Source organism: Phascolarctos cinereus, unplaced genomic scaffold (genome assembly GCF_003287225.1).
Source record: "Phascolarctos cinereus isolate Bilbo 61053 unplaced genomic scaffold, phaCin_HiC Scaffold_5;HRSCAF=322, whole genome shotgun sequence".
Taxonomy (NCBI): domain Eukaryota; kingdom Metazoa; phylum Chordata; class Mammalia; order Diprotodontia; family Phascolarctidae; genus Phascolarctos; species Phascolarctos cinereus.
In genome coordinates this window covers 282,122,829-282,138,511 of record NW_027555958.1, presented here as the reverse complement: position 1 = coordinate 282,138,511, position 15,683 = coordinate 282,122,829, and the positions used below count along the sequence as shown (strand labels likewise).

The window sequence follows — 15,683 nt, the reverse complement described above, 5'->3', positions numbered from 1 at the left end:
AGTATGAATAATCAGGAAATAATAGCTTCTCAGGAGAGAAATGATCTTTTGAATTCCACTCTTTTTACTGCCATCACCACCACTACCACCACCATCACTACCACCATCATCGTCATCATCATCATCATCATCATCATCATCACCATAATGATGTGTATATAGCACTTTAAGATTTGTAAAGCACATTGCAAATATTATATCATTTGACTCTCACAACAACCTTGGGAAGGGGGGAGGTTATTAGGCTCACTTTGTTGTTGTTTAGTCATTTCCACTGTGTCCAACTCTTTGTGACCCTTTTTGGAATTTTCTTGGGAAAGATACTGGAGTGCTTTGTCATTTCCTTCCCCAGCTCATTATACAGATGAGGAAACTAAAGCAAACAGGCTTAAGTGACTTGCCCAGGGTCACACAGCTAGTAAGTAATTGAGGCCAAATTTGAACTCAGTTCTTCCTGTGTTCTATCCAGTGAGCTAAAATTTTATTTATTTTGTTCTTGCTAGGTACAGGTAGGTCACTGAATTAGATCCTGCTGGTGTTGTAAAGATGAATAAATAAACTGCATATAATGTTATCAATAGAACTCATAATCTAAGGGAGGAATATGATCAGAAGTGTGCTAGTAAATATTCAACAGCTAGCACTCTGTAAACAAACAAAATACATGCACAACATGTTTAAGTTTAATCAGTATTATTGATATTTTCTTTACCATTTCATTAAGTCCAGATAATCAATAAAATAATGAATCTAGCCTTGATATGTAATATTTGCCTATTTTCAAATTTTAAATGCTCAAAATGAAAATTCAACAATTGGCTTCAGCCAGTGTGAGCTGACTCTAGTATAGCTTTGGGTGTGTTACATCCCCAAACAACTTCTATTTTGGTTTTTGATACCAAACTGTGATTTCATCAGTGCTGGAAACTCCTGGCATGGGAAACCCTTCCACTACTGCAGATTAGATATTTGTCTGCAAGGTATAATTTTAGAGAGTTTTCTAGAGTCACTGAGAGTTTTGGAGACATATCCATTGTCTTGTGTGTCAGAGACAGGAATTGATCCTAATATTTCCTTACTCTTAGGGTGGCTCTTGAGAACCCTTCAATTCTAAGTTTAAAAAATCCCCCTTAAGGCACAGTATTATTTTTTTCCATGAAGAATCAGGAGTACTGTGGGGTTATTCTGTAGCTCACATATGAGCACAAAGGGCCAAGTGAAAGTTCATGCAATTCTTGTCACACCTATATGAAACTGTGTACCCTTTGAGTTCCCACTATGTACCAACTCTTAGCCATTATGCCATGACGTCTTGTACCTAAATAATTATAATATAAACCAGAAAATAAGCTCATGAAAAAACAAAACAAACATATAGTTCTAATCAAGGCCCAGGGAAGGAAAGAAATTACGGGAAGATTTCATAAAATAATACCTTTACCAGCAAGGCATTAACAAAACTGGAAAGATGAAATCACTTCTCTCATCATAAAAGAAAAAAAACATATGGTAAGCATAGAACCTCATTTCCTTTTTTGTTATTCTGGGTTAGATAGGTTCTTTTCTTTACCTAAGTAAGTGGTCTTCAAAGTGGGGCTCATGTGTCCCAAGATATACAGAGGATGATCCAGTGGAACACAGGAAGAAAATATTAGAAAAATTAGAAAATAGAACAGAAGAAAGCACTTTGATCCCCAAGAATATGCAACAGTCAATGAGAAATAAGGCTTTGGAATTTGTTGGTCTTCAAAGGATAAGCAGGAATTTGATGGTCAATGAAGGATAAAGACTGACATTACAGAAATCAGGATCAGAATTAGAAAAGTCCTAATGAATGAATTGTGAGCAGGATTAACAATTTGACTAGAATGTAGCATGTATGTTTGAGATAAAGCTGAAAAGATAGTGTGGCACAAAGTTGTAGAGAGTATTGAGTAACAGACAAAGGAGTTTAAGCTTTTTAAATCAGAAAAACTTCTGCAGATTTTTGAGCATAGTAGTGACATGACCAAGACTATACATGAGGAATAATGGTCATAACTTACATGTATATGAAAATTTAAGGTTTATAAAGTGCTTTACATACTTAGTCTCATTTGAATCTCATCATAGCTCTGTAAATAGTATAGCTATGCATTCACCTAATTTGCATTTAGACAAACTGAGAATGAAAGAAGTCAAGAGACTTGGCCAAGATCATGCAACTTGAAAATGCCCAGGGTAGAATGTGAACCTAGCTATTGCCCACTCCAAGTTCAGCCCGCTATCAATTACTTCAGACACCGATTTGAAGATTAATGACATTAAAGGTTGGTTAGATGGTTGTATAAAGAATGGATTAGAAATATGAGAGTACATAGGCAGGAAAGTATAAAGAGATTATGGAGAAGCCCAGTGCAAAAGTGAGGGCCTGTACTGAAATGGTGGCAATGAGAATAAAGAGGAAATAATTTATATGACATATCCGCTATTTCTAACCAAGCCTTTCAAAGAGAGCTTTAAAGTAAGGTCTTTATAATTAAGTGACACATTGGAAGAATAATTTGAACGGATGCAGAGTGAAATGAGCAGAAACAAGGGAATATACAGGATGACTGCTACAGGTTAAATCTGTTGTGTAGACCTCACACAGAAATAGATTCCGGTGGGCTGAATGTTGACTTAGAGAACCACAAATTAACTTTGTCTATGACATATTATTAATTAAAAATTAATTATTGAAATTAATCATCATTCATTATTAATAATTATTCATTGACTGTTTAAGTTATTTAATTTCATTTAATAGTTAATTAAAATAATACTTTAAACTGGTTTGAGTGAGACTCAGGAGTTTTATGGATAGCTGACAACCTGTAAGCAGCAAATCTGACACCTCTTGGTGTAATTAGAAAAAAAATGTCACTGAAAAGAAGATAGCTAATGAGTAACTGGAAAACAACAACAATAACAACAACAATGGTCCTACAGAACAGATAATGAAATGATACATTTCTGTTCTCAGAAGAGTTGGAGGGGACAACTATAGCAAAATATATATTATCAGAAATGATTGCTTTTATGATCTTGCTTAACTTTTTTCTTTCTTACAAAGAAGTATTTGATTTCGAAGCGAGACTGAAGAGATGTGTGTTGAGGGGATATTTTTGGAAAAGACATAAAAAACAAAATGTACCAATAAAATTATTTTTTTAAAATGGTCTTCATAGATTTCATGGATTGCAATGAATTTTAAGTCTGGGAAATGAAAGGTCATGAGGACAGTGTAGATGGTTTGTCTTTCTTTAAGGAAAAGAGATGCTATGCCTTTTAAAAGTCATTGGACCAATAATAATCTTGTCTTCTCCTGGTTTATTTACAAACTAGTGAAGTATCTAAGTAAATTTAAAAAAAAAAAGATTGAAAGGATGTGACTCAGCCCCAGAATTTGTTGCACTGGGTGGCATTTAATGTGCAACTTAAAAAAAAAAGTTCAAACAAATCAAAAATCTTGAGATGGAGACCTAGCTCTGTGATTACTTTATGATGGGAGGCAAGTGGCCTGCAGAAGGTGACATGAGCGGGGCTGAGTAAAATGATCTTTATTCACTCACTTCCTTATCACAACTTCTTCAAAGCCAATTATAATTTTTGGTTCTTTTAAGGCATCAGGAGCAAAGAAGAGGCACATAACAGTAGGGCATACTAAATAAACACATACATACATTGCATGAGTATTATTATTTAATAATTTAATAAATATTTTATCTACTATCTTTCTATTATGCATCTATTATCTATCTATCTATCATCTTAAAGATAGTGAAACTGGGGGGCAGCTAGATGGCGTAGTGGATAGAGCTCTGGCCTTGTAGTCAGAAGGACCTGGGTTCAAATCCAGCCTCAGACACTTGACACTTACTAGCTGTGTGACCCTGGGCAAGTCACTTAACCCCAATTGCCTAAGCAAAAAAAAAAAAAAGATAGTGAAACTGAGATTAAGAGATATTAAGTAATTTACCTAAGATCACCCAATTAGTGCAGAGGTGAGATTTTAACTCAATGTTCAAAAGTTTATGAAAACAATTTCTCATGAAAACTTACATTTTTAGGGACTCCAAACAAGTCTGGTAGTTATAAAGTATGACTTCTTACCTTCTAATATACTTAAAAAAATAACTTGTGTCTTCACATCTCTATTTTTATGCCATAAGAATTCAATTGATGTTATCTTAGGAAATCAGAAGGATAAAACATGGGAAACTGGTATAGACTAGTAAGCTACATGTTCAGTGAAATATACTGCCAGCCTTTTCAAGAGACCCTGTTGTTTTTCCTAAATGACAGATCTTTTCCATTAAAGTCTATAAAGTGCTTTGTTAGTTTCATTCAGGTCATCTTTGCCATATCACCATTACTGGGAAAATTGAATTCATTTAGATTAGGAGGAAGAAAGGGAAGAAGCTTCCAAATGTGACTGACACCTCTAAATACCGCCAAGGAAACATCCAATACTTATTAATAGTTGACTCCAAATTGTGTCAGAATTTTAGTACATATGACTCCTATAATGAAAAACCAAGTGCTTTTCCTTCACAACCATGTATTCATTCGACATGATGATGAAATAACAATGCATGCAGGACTTTTATATCCTTTTCTCCCAAAGTTCCATCTTAGAAATCTCTGGCCTCTATCCAAAGAGCACACCATTGAACACTGCTGTGTTCAAAGGATATGCTTGATAACAGAGGTATACAATGTGCAACACATAAAATAACCACTGGGAGAGAGCAAACATCTCCACATTTGCCATACGATAGGATTAAAAATACATATATTTACTCTTGTTATGACACATATGGTTCCACTTTTGTACCCCTGTCGATCTCCTGGGTTAATGACATAATGCCATATGTCCAAGAGCAAAGAATAATGGGACTGACATGTGCTCATTCAGTCTGCAACAAACAGAATCATTTGTCTGCAGTTATAAAACATTCAAGTGACCCTGTAAGTTGACATCCACTTATGTGCTGTAGGCATCTGGGAAAAAAAAGTTACCCATTTCTTTCTTTTTCTTCCAAATGTAAATTTTAAACATGAAAACATTTACAAATACAAAATCTTCTTTGGAAGCTGGGGGAAGGCTGGGTTGGCTGACTATCAGTTGTAGCCATGCTTTTAAGGTTGCCCCATGACACTTTCAATGTGTCCAAAGACAAATGATGTAATACTTTGCTAGACCATCATGGCCATGTGACTTATATGAAAGCTGGAGTACATAGGGGAAGGCACAGGCTACATGCTAACTCTTGAAAAGCACAGAGTTATCTTGCATGGCAATATTTATAGTTTATTCAACAAAGACCTTAGGATCCAGGATGGAAGTAGTAGTGCTTTCATTCATTCCCATTGCCCTCACCTGGTAGCCAGTTAGGTTCGTGTTAAGGATAAAGAAAAATGGTAAGCCAAACTGAAAGAGTCAGGATGATATCTGCATTTTTTTTGTGCTCATGTCAAGATTAGCTCTCAGACTTTTGATAAACATGGCCACAGAGAAGCCATGCTTTTCCACATAGACCTTAACAAACATCTAAAAATGACTCCTGACCAAATAATGTTTAAGAAATTCAAAGAACAGCTACAATTAGAGCCTCCATCCACCCCAGAGCTGCACAAAAACAGAAACTGTCAGTCACAGGAAGGGGGGAGGGTTCCCACTAGGAAAGCAAGAGCAAACAGATAAATAAGGCGAAGCTTACTAGCAGTTGGACGATATGCCCTGGAGTGCCCATCAGCTTCAAAGTTCTGTATCTGAGGTACAGAGGTCAGGTTGCCCAGAGTTCATGGTGCTCCAGGGATCATAAAAAACTACAGTCCTATGACCCCTCTGTCCATATATGTAGAGATGGAGCCAGCAGGACTATGACAGAAATGTCCCAGAGAAGCTGAAAGTCCACATCAGTCTGACCTAAGGTGTTCTATAGAGCAAGGAATCTTGTATTCTATAAGCAACAGACTGGAAGCGTGGGGTGCTCAAAAATGGAATTTCCACAAAGGTCAAAAAACCTCAGTACTGTTAGTACTCCGACAATAGAAGCAGAACTGGAAGCCAGAAGCCCACTGATCAGGATGCTGCCTGCCCAGGCTTTATAGCAATCTGACCAGAGATTATCCAGAGTATCCTGGAGACCATAGTTCTCTGAATCCAGATGATGCATCGGGAAAGAGGCCTGCTAAAACTCTGAGAGCTCTAAATGCAGAATACCACATGAACTGGAAGCCACAGTCTGAAGCCGAGGAAATCAAGGCCCTAACCTTGCTAAGACTAAACATGACTCAATAATATCATCCAAGAGTGTGGAAAAGGGTGGAATCTGAACCTGAAGCAAATCATGGGCTGAGGATTGATATGTGAGTAAATAGAAGATTCTGAGTATTATAAATAAATATTATAAATCAACTCAAACACATATAAAATAGAAGAAAAGGGAAACTCCATATCTCTAAGTATATTTTCAATGGAAAAAAAAAGTCTCGGCCATGGGATCTGTAAGAATACCTGGATGAAATTAAGCAAGAGATTTTTTGGAAAAAAAAATGAAATTATAAGTGGAATAAGTGTTTTGGAGGGAAAAATTGAAAGAATAAATTCAAAGACATTAAACTTAGTCCGGGACCAGACTGCCTGAAATTAAAAATATAATACTCAAATCCATTAAGAAACCAACTTAGGCATGTATTTCAATGACTGCACAGGACAACAAGAAATATTAGAACAATATTAAAAATGGAAAAAGAAAAGAAAATACTACACAACTACTATCAAAAACAACTTATTTGGAAAACAGGCCGAGGAGAAATAATTTTAGAATCATCAGTCTTTTTAGAAAACATGACCAAAAAAGAGCTTGGATATCATATGCCACAAAATCATGTATGAAAACTCCTCAAACTTATTAGAACCAAAAGGCAAAATAAAAATAGCAAGAATCCACCAGTCATCAACTCCAAGACTTCCAAAATGAAAACTCCTAGGAACAAGATAGACAAAATCCAGAGCTTCCAAGTTAAAGAAAAAATACAACCAGTAGTCCGAAGAGTTAGTGTATGAAGGTAACAGTCAGATTCATACAAGATTTAACAGCTAGGTCTTTGAAGAAGAAAAAAAAACTTGGAATATTATATCCCAAACAACAAAAAATAAAGGCTCACAGAATAACTTAGCCTGTAAGACTGAATATAATAATTGTTTAGTTATTTTTCAGTTGGGCCCAACTCTTTTTGGCCCCTTTGGAGTTTTGTTGCAAAGGTACTGGAGTGGTTTGCCATTTCCTTCTTGAGCTCATTTTTACAGGTGAGAAAACCGAGGCCAAAAAAAAGTGATCTGCCCAGGGTCAAGTGTCTGAGACCACATTTGAACTCAGGAAGAGGTGTCTTCCTGACATCAGGCCCAGCACCCTATTCCTTGTGCACCAACCTGCCATATATTATATGTAATAATACAGGGTTAAACATAAGCTTTTAATAGAATGGGGGGGGGTGTTCATGCATTCATTATAATAAGACCAAAGCTGAGTAGGCACTTTGATATGTAAACATAGCAGTCGAGAAAAACATAGGAAGGTAAATATATTTGAGCAATTTAAGAGGGTAAATGCTATGAAATGCAGAATGATATCATCAAGGATTACAGAGGAATTTAAATTTTAAAATTGTTTTGTTTTATAGTTCTGTGAAGGGAAGGAAAAAGAAGAAGAGAAAAGAATGCACTAGAAAGAAATGAAGAAGAGAACGAGTTTACTCGCAATTGGGGTGCACAAGAAGAGTGAACAAATATGGAGGAAGGAGTGGAAGATGAAGTAATAACAAGACTCATTTTTATCAGAACTAGACAAAGGAAGGTTGAACACACATATAAACACACAGAAAAACAGGTGGTTGTTGTTTTTAATGGAAATACATTAAACTTAATTGAAATAGGTGGAGGCAAGGAAAAATTAAGAGGGAGCAAAGAATTGGGAGAGAAATAGTCATAAGCAAAACAATCTTTAACTGAATATTGAGTCATAAAGCAATATTAAAAGAAAAAAGAGTAAGAACTAGTGATAAGGCACTGAGCAAGATGAAGAGAGAAGTGTAGCAGAATAGAAGATGATCACTAGTGTTGATCACATTTCTCTCATCATCTTTTTCTTCATAGAAAGAGGATGGGGTTAAGTGAAGAAAAGGTATAACATGGAAAGAAATGTACATTTAAGTATCATAATTTTAAATATTAGTAGGATGAACATAAAATGGAAGAGGGTAACAGAATGAATAAGAAACTCTAAAGCTAACAGTATGGTATTTGCAAGAAACACACTGGAAATGGAAAGATTAACATAGTTAAAACTAAGGGCTGGATCAGAACTTATGCTTCAGGCAAACTCAAAATCATGATCTAAGATAAGTTAAAAGTAAAAAAGGAATGACTGAAAGAGATAATGAAGGAAACTCTGTTATCTACAAAGGCATCAATATAAATAAAGTAACGTCAATATATGCACCAAATAGCATGCCCTCTAAACAATCGAAAGAAAAAATAGTTGAATTAAAAGGAGAAATAGATAATGATAATAGCTAAGAACATCAATGCGCTCCCCTTTCTAACCTAGAAAAATTGTAACAAAAAATACAAAGGATTGAGTAGAACCAGTAAGAACAATTTACATGAATAGCACAATGTAAACAAAATGACTTTTAAAAGATTGCACACTCAATTCTATTCCTATTTTGCCTTCTCTGTCAGTAATTCTAAAGACATAATTGTATATTCAGAGCCAGAAAAGAATTTTAAAATTTTGTAGTCCAATTCTTCCATTTTATAAATGTAGAACCCAAATCAAAGAGAGGTAAAACGACTTACCCAAGGGTATACAGTGTATAGCAGAGCCAGGATACGAACCCATTTTGAGACTTCTGTTTCAGAATTGATGACTCTTCCATACCACACCGAATGACAGCCATTTGTGTTGAGAAATACATTAAGCTATTTAGTAAAACCAAAGTGTGAAAAATGCTAGTATAATTTGGATAAAAGAAGGCTGTATATGATGGTGAGTAGAGGGTATAGCTAGAATAGTGGAATAACTTTATGGAAAGTATGGGTTGAGTCTGAGGCAGCTGGTGCAATTGCTACATATATTACATTGGAGACTAGATCTTTCTCTAAATCGGCAGCTGATAGAATAGTAGATAGAGTGCTAGTCAGGAAGTCCTGAGTTCAAATGTGACCACAAACACTAGCTATGTGGCCTTGAGCAAGTCACTTACCTCTGTTTGCCTCAATTTTCTCAGTTGTAAAATGCTGATAATAGTAGCACCTGACTCCCAGGATTCTAAGCAGCAAATGAGATTCTTGTTTAAAAAAAAAAGCACTTCACAAAGTGCCTAAAACTATAGAAATAGATGCTATGTAAATACTTTATTTCCCTTTCTTCTATTACATGCACATCAAATTGAGAAAAAGTATTCATTGGTAGTTCTTTCACTGCTTTATTGCCCACAAGCAATATGTCATGTTTTCTATATATCAATCTTCGTCTCCTCGTGCAAGACTCTGCAAAAGTTTTCCCCTCACCTTCCTCGATCTCATGGTTGGAATGTTCTCCTTCATTTCTGCTTTTCAGAATTCCTAACTTTTTTCAAGGTTCGACTTGAACACTGTCTCCTACGAGAGACTTTTTGTAATTCTCTTAATTTAGTATCCCCTTTCATACTGCTGAAAGTATTTGTAATTACTTTTCTATATATGCATTGTATTTCCCTGAGTGAATGTTTTTGGTTTTGATATTTTTTTTTATCCCTAGTACCTTGCAAACTTATTGGCATACTTTTAACAAGCAGTTGTTGGTTAAGTTGAGTTGAACTAGAGGAGTTAATAGTACTAAAACCAGTGCTCAAATCACACATAGTATAGCTTACTTGAATTCAAAAAGCTGTTTACTCTGATGTTTCTCTAAATGTGAGCTGCTTGGATTTGCACACTGAGTACCTTTTTATTTCTCTCTTCTTTGCCTTTTTTGATGATTTATGAATTGGAAGGGCAATAGCAAAACACTCCACTATAGAGACTGTTTGACTGCTCATGCAAAGGTAGTAAGAGCATAATAAAAATGATATTACTTAAATTAATGTTTAGATTTAGTGCTACACTAAACAGCTCACCAAGGGAACACATTATAGGCCTAGATAAAGCAGTAACAATTTTTTAAGAAACAAAAGATCTTGAATCTTACAGGAAATAATCAGAAAAGTATCATCAAGTGTGCATAGGTTTATTATACTTTAAACCAGGAATTCTTAACCTAGGGTCCAAGAACTTATAAAATATTTTGATAACTATATTTCAATATCATTGTTTTCTTTTGATGTATTTTATTTTACTCATTTAAAAACATTGTTTTTAGAAGGAGTCTGCTTCACCAGACTGCCAAAAGGTTCCAAGACACAAACACACACACACATACACACACACACACACACACACACACATACACAAACACACACACAAACCTCCAAGTGTAATTTTTAGCAACTATACCACACTATCTTCTTCATATATAAACCATGACCTAGGGCCCTCTAAGGCACAGAGATGTCACAGACTAAGCCCAGTGATAGGGGCCTAATTTTCAATCAAAAGAGTTTCTCTATCTGGTTCTTTGAACCCCTCTGGAGTTAATCTAGGAAAAACATCTTCAAAATAAAGTTCAAAATGAGGTTTCTCCATATATGGCTAACAGGGTCCCCAAATCTCATCAAGAAAAGTATTGGATATGGGACAGCCTTTATTTCATCCTCACAGAAAATGTCTAAAATGCTAAGGATTCACAAGGGCCTATTAAGAAATACGGAAACATAAATTCGCCAGAGTCTATCAGCTCTCTAGACTCCTCACTCTCAAGAGGGGAAACAAGCCCAGAGCTCAAAAGTCAGATCATTAAAAAAATAGAAAAAGGAAAAAAAAAAGCAAGAAATATTTATTTTTTAATGATCTGACTTCAACAACTCAAGTTGTACAGCACAACTTGAAAATTGTTAAAGAAGACAAAAAAATGGAAACAGTCAATACTGGAGGAATTGTGAGAAGGTAGGCAATCTATTACATAACTGATAAAACTATGAAGCAATCCAACGTTTCTGGTTATCAACTTTGAATTATGTAAGAAAACTGACTAAATTGTCCATACTCTTTGAGACAGTGTTCCTGAGATCAGGCATATACCCCAACAAAATCACATAAAGATTTTGAAACATTAATAGCAATACTCTTTGTGGTATTAAAGAAGTAGAAACAAAGAACATGCTCATAGATTGGGGTATGGTTGGAGAAAAAGATTATAGTATATAAAGGCAATGAAATATTGTTTTAAGATAAGAAATTATGGATCATGTGGAATCCAGAGAAGCATGGGAAGGTTTGTATGAACTGATACAGAGTGAAATATAAAGAACCACAAGAACAATATGTAAAATGACAACAACAACATTAGTGATAATATTGTTAGAAGGCAGTTGAATTCTGCCTTAACTAAAAGAACAATGAAGAATGAAACAATGGAGAACAAGTAATGAAATAAAACAGGGGTACTACAAGGACAGAAAGCATTACAGATGCGCTGACTTTATTGAATGTTTGTGCTTAATTTATTTCTTTGATACAAAGAAGGATTTGTGGTAGGGGTGGAGGTCCATAAATGACTCTGATATAACTACAAAAGGCACACAATATTTAATCTTTAAAATGTTTCATTACATTATTGGTTTCTTAGTTATCCAAGGCCCCAGATTCAACAGGAGAGCTAGAAATAGAAACTAAGTCTCCTGATCCCCAGCACTGTGTTCTTTCCATTAGGCCACATCACTTCTCAAGCTAAAAATAATTTAGCCCAAGGCCTTCCTCCAGTCTCCTTTTCTCCCTCCCCTAGACTCATATTTGCAGGAAAACCAAGCAGCTACTGATGTATTTTCATACGTTACTCTGAACCCTGTTGACTTAGAGTGGGAAGGAGCCTGACAGACTTGACAGGGGCCCAGATGGACATTGCTTGAACAGCCTGGCTTGGAAAGAAAGCATAACTGACTAACAACCCAAGCCCCAGAGGGGCCTCATTCAAAAGGAGTAAGCATGCTGCAGGTCAGGATTAAGGTGGCTTGGCAGAAGCACAAGGGGGGAAATGCGTAGCGCCAGCCCCTACTAGGACTGGCTGATTTGTACACTTGGTGGCTTGAAAGATAAACATTTTGCTACATCCTGCTAGTGATTTCTCTGCCCACTCCCTGAGGGTTGTTTTTTTTTTTTTAACTCCCCTGATTTGTCTCAGATTCAGAAAACCTTTTCATGAAGACTAATTTCCACTTTACCTCTACATCCAGAGGGGGGGAAAATCACCCACCAGACAGACTGCTTGAAATGTCAAAAGATCAAAGCCACCATTTTCCATCCCATGTATTATCAAGGGTGTTTCCCTGCCCAGTGCAGGGCAGTTATAGGTGTGGGCTTGGGCACCAGGGTAGAAGCCGTTGGACTGGAGAATATGACCAAAGAAGGAGTGGTCAGAGAGAGCTACTAACTGAAGAACCTGGAGGGGACCCTATAAGTTGTCCTGTAATGGCTTTTACAAGTACGGTGAGGTTTTTGGTATAATCGTTTTTTCCACTTGCCATTTAAATAATTAGTAATCAGTAGATGAGAGGAAATGTTGTGCAGTGGATAGAGAGACACAGCCACAATGCCAGTAGAATCTGGTTCAAGTCTTGCCTCTGACACATGTGAACTGGGTGACCCTGGTCACTTAGTGTTCTAAGAAACTTTTTGACAGTATCAGTTGCAAAAAAGATACTGACCTGAGTTAGTAATGGAAGTTTCTTCATATGGAAATTCCCTTATACCAATGAAATCACAGGTCCATCCCTTAGCCTTACTCCTAATCAATAGGCAAGACACAATGTAGCAGTAGATAGAAAGACAACATGAGCTTGAGTCCTACCTGCAACATAAACTAGCTGTGTGAACAGGGGCAAGTCTACATGACCCAGACTTCTCTCTAAGACCCTAAGTATTGGACAGCCTGCATTAGTGTAGGGTGCTTCCACACCGAATGTTCTTTATACCAATGAAAACACAAGTCCACACAAGTCCTTATTTAGAAATAAAACAAGTCAATAGCCCCCTGCCTTACCTGTGGATATCCGGCCTTCCTTAGGCCCTTAGATTTCCTGTACTCTGGCCCCTTCAAGATTGGCCTTTAGGAATTTATACACACTTGTACCTACCTACTGCGGTTGTAGTTAGGATCAAATGAGATCATATGTGCCACATTGCAAACCTTGAAGTGCTATATTGTTATTTTTATTATGTTGATGCCAAATGAAAGGGAGGCTTTCCTTGTGGACATGTGACCAGAGGACCGATACTTTTGTGGGCTCTCAGAACTCCATCTCTCTGCCGTCAGAGCTATGAGAGAACCAGAAATGATATTTCTCATCACCAAGGAAGGTCTTTGCTACTAGCAAATGGCTCAACATCAGGAACAGATATGATTTTATCCATGGAAATGGCATTAAAGAAGAGGCATTAATATCTGCAATGTCAGTATATCCTAAAGGCCACTGGGTCTTTCCAACTGACCTGCCCAGAAACCTCTTACATGTTTTGTCTTTCTCCATTAGAATGTGAGATACTTGAGAACAATGATTACCTATTGGTATTTTCAGTGCTTAGCACAGTTTTTTTTTTAATCTAGTAAGCATTTAACAGTTTTTCATTCATTCAGATATTCAGATCTTATTGGAAAGGCCTCTAATGTATTCTTCATTTGTTGATATAACAAGGTGATTTTATAGTTTTGCTATTAATATGGTTTCATATGTTTAGAATTGTCCTATTATTGGACTAACATTACATTGCTGATATAAATCTAAGCTTGTCACAGTGTATAATATTTTTAAAAAGATTAGTACATAATTTTTATATTTTATTAAATATTAATATTAATATTAATAAAGATATTAAGCTACACATTTCTTTCCTTGTTTTGTTTCTCCCCCAGTTTAGGTATCAAGATAATATTTGTCTCATGAAAGGAATTTGATAAGATTCCATCTTTTTTTGCAAACATTTTATGTAAAAATAATTCTTTTTTGAGAGTTTGATAGGATTTACTTATAAATTCATTTGCCACTGTGGGAATTCCTTCACAACTTGTTCAGTAGCTTTTCCTGAGACTGTTATTAACACTTTTCTTTTTCTTAATCAGTTAACATGAGTATTTTATTTTATTTTATTTATTTTCATTTATTTCATTTAAGTTATCCTCAGTTTTATTGGCCTTTAATTGGGAAAATTTATTCTAATACAATTTTTTCATTTTCTCTTTATTTGTTGGGAATTCTTTCTTTCTTTTTTTTATATTGGCAGTTTAGTTTTCCTTTCCTTTTTATTAAGACTATCTATTTATATAGTTTTATTAGATTTTAAAACTCCTACTTTTAATTTATCAATGCAATAACTTTTGTTGTGTTTTGTTTTTCAATTCTGTGTGTTTCTTCTCTGATTTCTGTAATTTCTACTTGTAAAATACTATCTGAATTCACTTTCCCAACCTGTGCTGGCATGAGCAGGTTGGATCCCCGAGGGAGTTGAAGCTAATATTTTCAAAGTTCTAGGTCCACTCAGTGGGTGGCTATCCTCTTAATAATTACACCTTTGATACCCCAAGTGCTTGCTTCCCCTTAATAGTCGGTAGACTTAGTTCTTTAACAAAGGAGTTTCCTCATATGGCATAGTTGCCAAGTTTACAATGGTTTATAACAATAGACTATAGCAATTTCCCTAAAATCCTAGGGCACACTTTCCAAAATAAATGCAAAGTCCATGGAGTGGGTGATGGGGGTGGAGAAGGGGTATGAGTTTCAAGTACAGTGAGATAAGAAACACACATGTCCAAAGCAATTCATAATCTCAGAACTTTAGGTTCTCAATGAACTCTTAAGAGTCCTCAAGGAGTTTGATTGGTTAGCATTGGTTGTGAACAAGTCACTCCATTGCTTAGTTGTGCTGGCCCTTTTTAAAGGGCACATTTGGTCTGGACGAGTCAATTCATTTTCAATCTGGATTAAATAGGTCACTTGGCTAGCAAGCCGCATCCTCATGGACTTTGCTGCTGAGCTAGGCCAGACAGATTACTCTTCTCCAGAGCAGCTATTGGCAGATAGAGCTAGGAGGCTTACTCTGCTATTAGGATGCAATTGCTTGGTCTGGGTCAGGCACATGTCTAAGTTTCTGGGCTCTTCACAGGATATAGCATCAGTACTAGGAAAAGTCAATCCATTAGACTCCTTGGGCTCACTTTTTATTGTACAGCTATAGTCTTTACTAAGTTCAGCCTCTTACTCATCTAGGTATTACTGGGCTCTTTTCAGATGAAGTATTATGGTGCTCTTTTTAGTAAAGGTAATGGCCTTAGTTTAGGCATGGCAGAAACCTCACGTCTTTGGCTGTCCTAGTTCTGAGGTTTGTTACCTTCAGGAAGAAGTGAGAAAGTTCTCTACTCTTATTTACAAATATTTCCTAGTTCAAAGGTTGCTTCTTTCAGTATAGGACCTCTCTCTTTGGTTATGGTGCAAAGGCCAATTACAATTCCTAGACTTCTTTT

General features: G+C 36.0%; 1 pseudogene; it reads right to left on the bottom strand.

Annotated features, from left to right (window-relative positions):
* The window catches only part of LOC110219292 (large ribosomal subunit protein eL37-like), a 64,217-nt pseudogene extending 54,577 nt beyond the window's left edge, over positions 1-9,640 (bottom strand).
* Between the last annotated feature and the right edge of the window lie 6,043 nt (positions 9,641-15,683).